We start from the raw sequence: 9,966 nt of genomic DNA, 5'->3' as shown, positions 1-9,966 counted from the left end.
CCCCCCGATTTTTTAAACCACCTTTTTTAGTTACTGAAAAAACACCTAACCCCTCCTTACAAATTCAGTGAGGCGAGGTAGTCGGAGCACACTGTTCTTTGAAAGGATGCTTTAGCAGAAACTTCCTAGTCGTTCTGGTAATCACTCGCAAATTAACTTGCTGTCAAAGACTTTGAGTCTATAGCAGCAGAAATGGTTTGTTTCTGAATTGAAATAATCACCTCTCTTGGAAAGTTTCATTAATTTTATAAACCATTTCAGCACAACCCATATCCGTTTTACAAAGGTAGATGGGGACCTCTTGGCACAACAAGATTCCCTGAAGGAGATGAGCTTTGTCATGTGTGGTCCAAAGCTGTTTATTTCTTACCATTGTAAGTATGGAGTGCATTCAATGAACATCCAGTTTGTGTTTTCCTTCTAATGCATCAACCTCTGAGATGGAATGATGAGGAGCATCAGCTCTTGGGTCATGTGGAAAAGAGTGTTATATGTGCTAGTATTAGCTTTAAATTACCCTGCCCTGTCATAGTAACCCAGACGGATAATAATTATTAAAAGAATACTCTGTTTTCTAGATGATGGTGATGATAATTTGTTAAGATTGTATACCGCCATTCATCTGTAGATCTCTGGGTGCTCCACAGCACAACAATACAAGATAAAAACACAAGGTCCATGCAGATTCCAAGTAGGTTTTGAGCCACCTCCTCACAGGAACTTGTGAATTGGAGGTCCTGGAAATAAGCCTCTTGTAGTTTTTAGGAACTTTTGTGGACTTACTGAAAATGCCAGCTTAGAACTGAAAATATCAGGAGTTCTATGCAAGACATATAGGCCTGTGATGGAGAGTTAGGTCTTCCTACCATCTTTGATGTCTGCATTCTCTTAGAGAACATTCTGCCCAACAACTAGTAGTACAGTGGTACCTTGGGTTACAGACACTGCTAACCTAGAAATAGTACCATGGGTTAAGAACTTTGCTTCAGGATGAGAACAGAAATCGCGCGACGGTGGTGCGACAGCAGCAGGAGGCCCCATTAGCTAAAGTGGTACCTCAGGTTAAGAACAGTTTCAGATTAAGAATGGACCTCCAGAATGAATTAAGTTCTTAACCTGAGGTACCACTGTTGTTGGTTTCCATTGACTTTTCTACTTGGTGCCCCAACCAAAATTAATCTTCAGCTTTGTTAATATACCATAAAAACAGTCTAGATTTTCTTTATTCTTGTTTTATACCTACCAAGGAACCTGTGTGTTTTGCCTAAGTATGGAGACAGGTATGGGTAACTAGATTCTACATTTTCAAAAAGGTGGTTCAATCATTGCTTCTTCTTTGCCATAGACCCAGGTGCAACCCCAAACCAGCATAACAGGTAGGAGATTCTCATTTGAATGTCTGCTACCTTGTAGCATTTCCCATCTTTAGACTGTCTAAATGAAGACTCCATAGCTTCAGCATTAGCCAGTTCTTTCCCCCTATTGCCTTGTTTACCGAAGCCTGATGAAGGGTTCCAAAAAACACATTTGTTGGCCTGAAATATTGCCCTATGTGGCTTTTGGAATTCATTTGTTTTATATATTTATTCAGGAACCTGTTAAGAACCTTCAAATGTAGAATGGTTATCTACTCTTTGTTGTCCTCTAGCATGGGTGGTGTTACTGACTCTGTGACATCCTCTATGGCCCAAGTGTCTAGCAGAGACCATGTAGCCAGACACAACCTCAGCTGTATGGCTGTCCAAATCCTCATACATTTCGGTGTTTCTGGAGTCCAGCAGTTAATCCATTGCAGACTGTGGTTCACTACTAGATGAAGTTTAAAATCACAACTGTTTGGGAATAAATAAATAGTCTTCTTTTCACAGATACTAGATATCTGGAGCACCAAGTGTGACTGACACACACACACACACACACACACATCTGTTGCTATTCCTGTTTCATAATAGCGTGTTACTAATATGCAGCTCAGAAGCAGTATCTGTAGGTTTCATCTCTGATCAATAATGATGTTTAGATAACATCCCTTGAGGTTTTAAGCATTTCTCCAACGAGAACACAAGCTATGGTTGTTGTTTCTAGGGACGGTTTTTTATTTTTAAAGATCTGTGGATTGTAGTCTCCCATACTTTTAAAAAAAGACCACAAGAGAATATTTACAAGTCACAGGGACACTCAAGATTTATAAATTAAGACCCCACCCAACAGATTTTAGTAGGCAAAAATAATCTTGCTGACACATAGTCTAAACAGTCTATGTGTTGTAATGGACTCCACTAAATGTGTTTTCTTGATCAGATCATTTCCCCAAGTCAGTCGTGTTACTCTACACAATTGAACGAAAGGCTCATGGTACTCATGACAGGGCAGTTTCATGACAGGAAATATTACTGAAGGGTTAAGTAAAAGTTTATGGCACTGTACCAGAGTCAGCATTTTAAGAGCGAAAACAATTGCAGTTCTCCCATTGCCTCGCTGGTAGGGCACATGGCTTTGCATGCAAATAGCCTCAGGTTTAATGCCAGGTGTCTCCAGGTAGGGGTGGGAAAAACTCCTGCATGGAACCCTGGAGTGCTGTTGGTCAGTGCAGAGAAGGGTTTCCCAAACTTGGGTCTCCAGCTGTTTCTGGACTACAGTTCCCATCATCCCTGACCACTGGTCCTGCTAGCTAAGGAAGATGGGAGTTGTAGTCCAAAAACAGCTGGCGACCCAAGTTTGGCAAACCCTGGTGCAGAGTCTTGCCCAAGGCAACCCAAACTGGTAAATATTTTGAGAAGGCCCTAGAGCAGGCATGGCCAAACTTGGCCCTCCAGCTGTTTTGGGACTATGATTCCCATCATCCTTAGCTAACAGGACCAGTGGTCAGGGATGATGGGACTTGTAGTCCCAAAACAGCTGGAGGGCCAAGTTTGGCCATGCCTGCCCCAGAGGATTGGGAAATACAGATATTTTATCACCATCACAACTCTTTTGTTACTTTATGTCAAAAGACAGTCCCCTCCTGTTGAAAGTACTCCGTGTAACAGAATTGCTCAGTTCCAGAATATGATACAATTACTCTATGGCAACTTGGGGGCAAGGAATATTGAAACAGCATTCTAGTGTCTGAATGGTTGCCTCCCATCATAAGTAATATTTAGCATTTACAAAGTGCTTTCGTGTGTTCAAAGTTCTTCACTTAATTGCCTAGCGGTAATCCTTATTATGAAAAGTAGGTCAGTGTTATTATCAACATCCATATTGCAAATGGAGAGATGAAGCTGAGAGAGACGGGCTTGCCTAAGGACACATAGTGAATTCATCGCAGAGGTGTAGTTCTATGTATGTTTAGTCAGAAGTATGTCCCAGGGTTCGCTGGGACTTATTCTCTTGAGGTGATTTTGTGTTCATAGAGGTGTAACCTTTCAGAGGTCTACTCAGAAGCAACCACTACTGAGTTCACTGGGACTTATTCCCAGGAAAGTTGGTGTTGGATTGTATGCTTATGTATTATGAGAAATGTTATTATTAACAAATATGGCTAAATAAGGCCACAATATTGTTTTAATAATGCTCAGTGTCTGTAGCAGTCCTTTCCAATTTTGTCAGGGCTTTTCTGTATAATACAATGATATAAGTGACATCTGCAGAACAGGTTGTCATGGAAACGATGTAGCTCATTTAAACATGCATTTACTTTGTCTGGTGGTTGACCAAAGGCAATGGGGGCAGTGGTGGGGTGGGAAATTTCTGCATTAATGGTGAAACAAAATCCATCTTCCACTACTTTGGATTCTAATCTGGATTAGAAATAGTTTTTGCAGGATTTGCCCGGAGAGGGCTTGTTGGAACATTGGCGGAAGCAAATTAGAGTAAATAGCAGTCTTCCGACCCAAACTGAGTATCAGTTCAGGGAGGCCTCCAAGTCACATGAAGTTCTATCAGCCTTTGGCAATGATTGACTGTGATTTGAATTCTAGTGCTGTTGATGTTAGATGTATAATAGGCTCACAATTAGTTCTGAAGATAAAAGACCACCTCTAAGACTGCAGTCCTATACATAGTTGTCTGGGAGTAAGTGCCATTGAACTCAATGGGCTTAATTCTGAGCAGACATAGCTAAGATTTCATTGTAAGGTGGAGTCTCACTTATCTTTCATAGTGGCTTGAATTACAGCCTAGATAGCTCAGTTGGATAGGGCATGGTGCTGATATTACCAAGGTTGCAGGTTTGATTCCTGTATGGGACAGCTGCATATTCCTGCATTGTGGGGGTTTGGACTTGATGATCCTCAGGGTCTTTTCCAACTCTATATGATTCAATGAGTCTTATTATTCTAGCTTACAGCATCATTCTAGCTATGCTGCAATCTTATGCCACTTACCGGGCAGTAAACCCTATTTAATTTAATGGGACTTCTGACCATAGGTGTGGTTAGAACTAGTCTCATTAACTATAACAAGTGTGAAGAACCTTTGGCCCTCCAGATGTTGTTGAACTACAACTCTCATCAGCCCTAGCAGGCCTGGTCAATAGCCAGGATAATGGGAATTGTAGTTCTGCAACATCTGGTAGGCCAAAGATTCCCCACAACTTGGCTATACCAATGTATGCCAACAGATATAATGGGATATACCTGACCGTTACAAACAGAAGGTATACTTTTGCTGAAGAAAGTCGCATCAAACAAAACACAAATTTAGTATGATAAGTCTCAGTGTAACACTGTTCAGAATATTTTTATGGATATAAAATTACAGGAGGTTATTATTTTTTCTGTGCTATTACTGATTTTCTCCCATTCTTTGTGCTGGTAACCTGCATCTGTCTTCTCATTTTACAACAGAAATGCAAATGCACTATTAAAAACACAGTATAAAGAGTTTGGCTATACTTAGAGGATAGTGCTAACTTTATACCCCACACCCAATTTCCTAGCCAGCTAATAATAAAAACAAAAAGCTTTAACAACAATGTATAGTCACTCATCTTCAGAGGGTGTTGATGCCATCTACAGACAAGCAGCTATCTTTACAACTCAGACTTGTAAAAAGACTCATTTCTAAGAAATATTGTAATGGCTTAATTAAACCATGGATTTATTTATTGGAAAAATAAAGAACGATTAAGATACATTTCCTTTAGCAAGATTAGGAGGTCAAAGGATCTAAGATATTGTAACTCAAATATTTGATGAAAATGTTGCATAGCAAATGGAATTAGCATTTTTCTCACTTTTGGACATCTGGTTAAGCTTGCCTGTTATTCTTATATGAACTCTTGCAGACTTTCATCTGACTTTTTGCCTTATATTCTTTTCTTATGTTAACTCCATATTCATTTGCTTTCTCCTTGCTTTTCCTGGGCTTGTTGGCATTTGGCAGCAGCTACAGCAGAGAATTATCAAGGCAGTTGGGGCGGTGGCACTAAATATTTAGCTGGCTTTTTTTGCAGTTACACTCTTACTTTGCCCTCTTCTGAACACAGCCTTGTACTTTCCTGCTAAGACCATTCCCCTTCCCCGGGGGCGGAGTTGTGGGTGGGCATCTGGGACCTCACTGTGACCCGAAAGGGGGCAGAGTGGTGCCACCCGCATCATTGGGACTCCCAGCCGCATCATACCCCCCCCCCGCTGGCCAATCAGGTTAGCCAGGGGGCGTGGCTGCTGCCGTTTAAATCATGGCACGGCTGGGGGGCGGCCTCCTTTCACCTCCTTCTTCGGATCACCCAGCCCACCCACCCTCTTTTTATGCGTTGCTTGACTTTGGCCTTGCTATGGACTAATGTCGGTCACCTTATTGTTGAGGCCAGGTATGAATTTTTCCACTTGGCAAACTGGCACCAGCCATTTGGTTTTCGCCTACCTTGTAACAATCGTCACAACTTTGTAAGGTTAGGCGGTTAGGCATTAGGTAAGCCTGGTTCATGGGAGGGGAGGTTGTTGCCTCCACCTGCCCCTCCTCGTTAAGGGTATCCTGTTAAAGGGATCCAGGGGTGTGGATCCTGTCCAAAGCCTGGGCATGGGCTAGGACCACAACCCCATCAGGGACCCTGGGGGTGCTCTTAATATATCATAGGGCACCCCCTATCGGTGGTTGACCCTTAAGAGGATTTCCTGTGGGCATGCAGGAGTCAGGATATAGTCTGGTTTCACCCAATGCCTAAGCCAAACCGCTCACATCTGTAACCAATAAAGTTGTGGCTTTATTTATCCCATTAACTCAAAATACTTGCATCCATGTGTTTATTATCTAAGGGGAACTTTGGGCCCCAGGGCCTTGCCACACAAACAAATTTTTGCCCCCTTATCTTACTTAGTGGTTTATTTTATTCAGGTGACCATGTTCTTTTCTGTAAGCAATCTTTACTTGCTTTTGTCTTTATCCCCCCAATTGGGAACAAGGAAAAAAATTACAAGGGTATCTTCATTTTCTGGTGAGCCTTGTTTGAGCTCAGGCAAAGAGATCACTAAACTTCTCACTGTGTATTCTGCCTTGGTCAAAAAATGGATCTCACATAAGTAAAGGGAAGCTTATTAACATTCATAAATTTTAGACATTTTGGCACCTGAGGTTTCCTCCCTGCTAGGGGAGAATGGGTAAGGGGAAATCCTCATCAGGATCAAGGGGGAAAAGATTGATATTGGAATCTGCTGCCCTGGAGGATCCTACTGCTTGAGGCAGTTGCCTCACCTTGCCTCATGGGTGAACTGGCCCTGAAAGATTTTATATCCTCTTCTTGTAAGTATGTGGCTGGTTTAATTAGAATAGCTTCCCCTTCTTTTACTGCAGTGTTTCCCAAGCTTGGGTCTCTAGCTGTTTTTGGACTACAATTCTCATCATCCCTGACCACTGCTCCTGTTAGCTTGGGATGATGGAAGTTGTAGTCCAAAAACAGCTGGAGACCCAATTTTGAGAAACACTGCTTTACTGGTTTTGTAGAGTTATCTTATGTGTGTGTAAATATAAAGTAAAAAAGGGGGTGTGACATTCCAATTGTAAACACATAAGTGATAACTTACTTCATTTGAGTTTAGTTCCAAGTAGGTGTATGAGGGGGATTGTAACCTGGTTATGGATTTACTGAATGTGGGATGTGGCTCAAAATCAAAATAAACACTTGCAGCATGCTTCAATTATAAGAAGCTATACATGCTTATAAACACTAGATATTGGATAAGTAGGTTAAATGCAAAAGTAATCTTCGACAAATAAAACATGGCATTTTGAAAGCATTAATTAAATTCCAGCATTCGCTGCCTTCAAACGCATATACTCAAACAGTAAGTTATTTTCGAAGTGGTTTGTATACTAGCATATTATCAGCAACTGGAAAACGCACAATATGTTTCTGGCAAAATATTATGAAAATACTTTGTTCATAAAAGAACTCCCCAACCCAATTAATATATGAGCTCCCAAACCCAATTAATACATAATAAGCAGTGCTGAGGCTCCCCACAGTACTATAATTTCCCAGAACTGGAAGAGGGTGGGTTACCAGAAAATTGGTGGTGGTGATGGAGAGGTTTTAAGGTATTCCTTTAAGACATTTGGCTACGTTTTTATGTATTTTATTATAGAGCAATGGAGAAATAAAATTTATGTATGAAATTTAACCTTCTGTTTGCCTTGAATTCATTTTAATGTGTTTTCCCTTGACTTCAGTCTTTCCTTCCCCTTGTGACCTGGAAAGATGTTCCTCGTCCACTGTGATGACTTTGACTGGCTGTGTGTGTGAGGCAGGCAGTTTTAAGGCCAAAGAGCTTAAAGAAGTAAATCCTATTTTCCTCCTTCAGATAAAAATAGTGGTTCCAACGGGAGTACAGAATTCTGTTTAACGGTGCTAATTTTCAATGGGGGAATTTCTCCTGTAAATACAATGAAATAAAAACTGAAATGGTCAGGAATGTGTTTTTTGACAGGTTCAGTAATTCTCCCTCCCTAACATATGTATAATATGAGGTGTCCATAAATAATTTGTGATGCTTTTTGAGCTATTGCCGATGAGATACATTCTGATGATAAGGACCGTAAGCCTAAAATCCAGTTACAAGTGACCAATCCCTAGGAACTCCAATTGGAATACTCATGAGCAAGTCAGTACAGAATAGGAGATGGGCCATGTGGTCCTCAGTATCTTTTTTACCTCTTAATATGTTTTGCCCTAGAGTTAGATATGGATTTTGCAATCAGCTTCCTTTTGACTTAAGGTGAGTACCTGCACATCTGGAAACTTTGGTTTCCGTACTCAAAAAGCTGTGCTCGCTGCTGCCCTGTTCACTTCAGTGGGGCTCGTATTGGCTGAGCGGTTGGAGGATTATACTTGTCTGGGAGGTTTGCCAGATTAATTTGGCCCGCTGCCTGTTGTTCAATCTGGAGCTACTGAAGCCCTCGGTTTCTCTGGGACCCTGCTGCCAGATATTCCATATGGGATGCCCAGAAATATAGCCTAACATTAGGGAGATTTAGTTCTCCCATGTCTCGATGGGCCTATACATTTTTAATGACAATTCTTGTTTTTTGCCTACCAAATGAACCTTGAAAAGGTCTTGTGGAGCTTATTAAAGTGTGAGGTTTTAAATTCTCTGAAACAGTTGTAGTTGATATAAGAGACTAGGGAGGGTATTTATTTTAGGAAGCAGTATTCTTTCCATAATTGGTGCAGGGAGGTTCATCCACCTATGCAGATGATCCTTAACATTCAGTGACATCAGGTTTGTACTTGGTTGTTGAATGGCTTCATTAGCATCTTAAAACTAGAATAAGGACGTGTAGTGTTAAGGGCTTAAGGAGGTTTCTTAGTCATAGATGTGGTGTGCTAAAAGAAACTGCAGGAGCAGAGCAAAACAGAGGGTGTTTGTTTTTTGCTATTTGTTAGACCCTGCAGTCTGATGCACACAGTGCTGATGTTGGTGCAAGTTATTTGCATGTAATGGCACGACCCAGCAAAAGGAACCACCCTGGTAACTGGGGCTTCCCTCTGATTGATTATGCAAAACAAAAGCTTCCCTATGGCCACAGAGCTTTCCAAGTCCATAGCCAGCAAAATATGCAAACTCCATATATTTTGCAGCTGCTTCCCTTTTCTTCTGCTGCCTCCCAGTCTCATACCCCTGCTCTGTTCCTCTATTCTCAGTTGACATCCTCAGAGATTGCTTTGCATACACAAGGAAACAGACAAGAAGAATAGCTGTGGCCTTCTTCTAAAATTTAGGCCTATAATAAACGACAATGGTTTCTAGACAAGCAAGTTCAGGACGTATTTTGGAGGGAAAGGTCATAGCTTCGTGGTAGAGCATTGCTTGCTTGCATGGTTCAGTCCTTGGCACCTCCAGCTAGGGATAGGAATGTCTCCTGTCTGAAACATTGGAAAGCCACTGCTTGAAAGGTAGACATAACAGGGCTACATGGACCAATGGTCTGATTCAGGGCTTGTCCACACTTCTGTCTGTCCTGTCACTTCTCCCCAGGAAAATCTGCTGTTTACTGCTGAATTGGAACAAACGCCAATCTGGTTTTCTACATCAATCGGTTTGAGGAAAGAATCTATAGTTTGTACACAGCCTGGGACTTGCACAGCAACAAAGCTCATTGGGTGACCTTTTGATACAGTATAAGGCAGCTTCCTCTGTTCCTAATTTGATGAATTATGGTGGGAGCAGTTTAAAGAGAAACTGGTACATGTGCTGGCTTCTCTTTGGAATCCTTGGATTTAACTGAAGTTTATTGTTACAAATTGCTTTCAGCCACTAAAACAGGATGGCTTACACTTGAGTAGATTTAAGCTTATTTCAATCAAGTGGGAGTGGTTGTGCTTCTGAGGGATGAGTTTAGGTGAGTTGTATTTCTAAACAACATTACCCCTCCCCTTTCCCTCAAGGCTCTTATAATTTTAACAGATGCATGCTAAGCAAATTCAACAAGTGAAACTCATCTCAAAACTGCACTTCCATGTTGGGAAAGCTTCTTTGTTGATTTTTA

This window comes from Podarcis cretensis (assembly GCF_951804945.1).
Source record: "Podarcis cretensis genome assembly, chromosome: 5".
Classification (NCBI taxonomy): domain Eukaryota; kingdom Metazoa; phylum Chordata; class Lepidosauria; order Squamata; family Lacertidae; genus Podarcis; species Podarcis cretensis.
The sequence above is the reverse complement of the archived record's forward strand: the minus strand, read 5'-3'. Positions refer to the sequence as shown.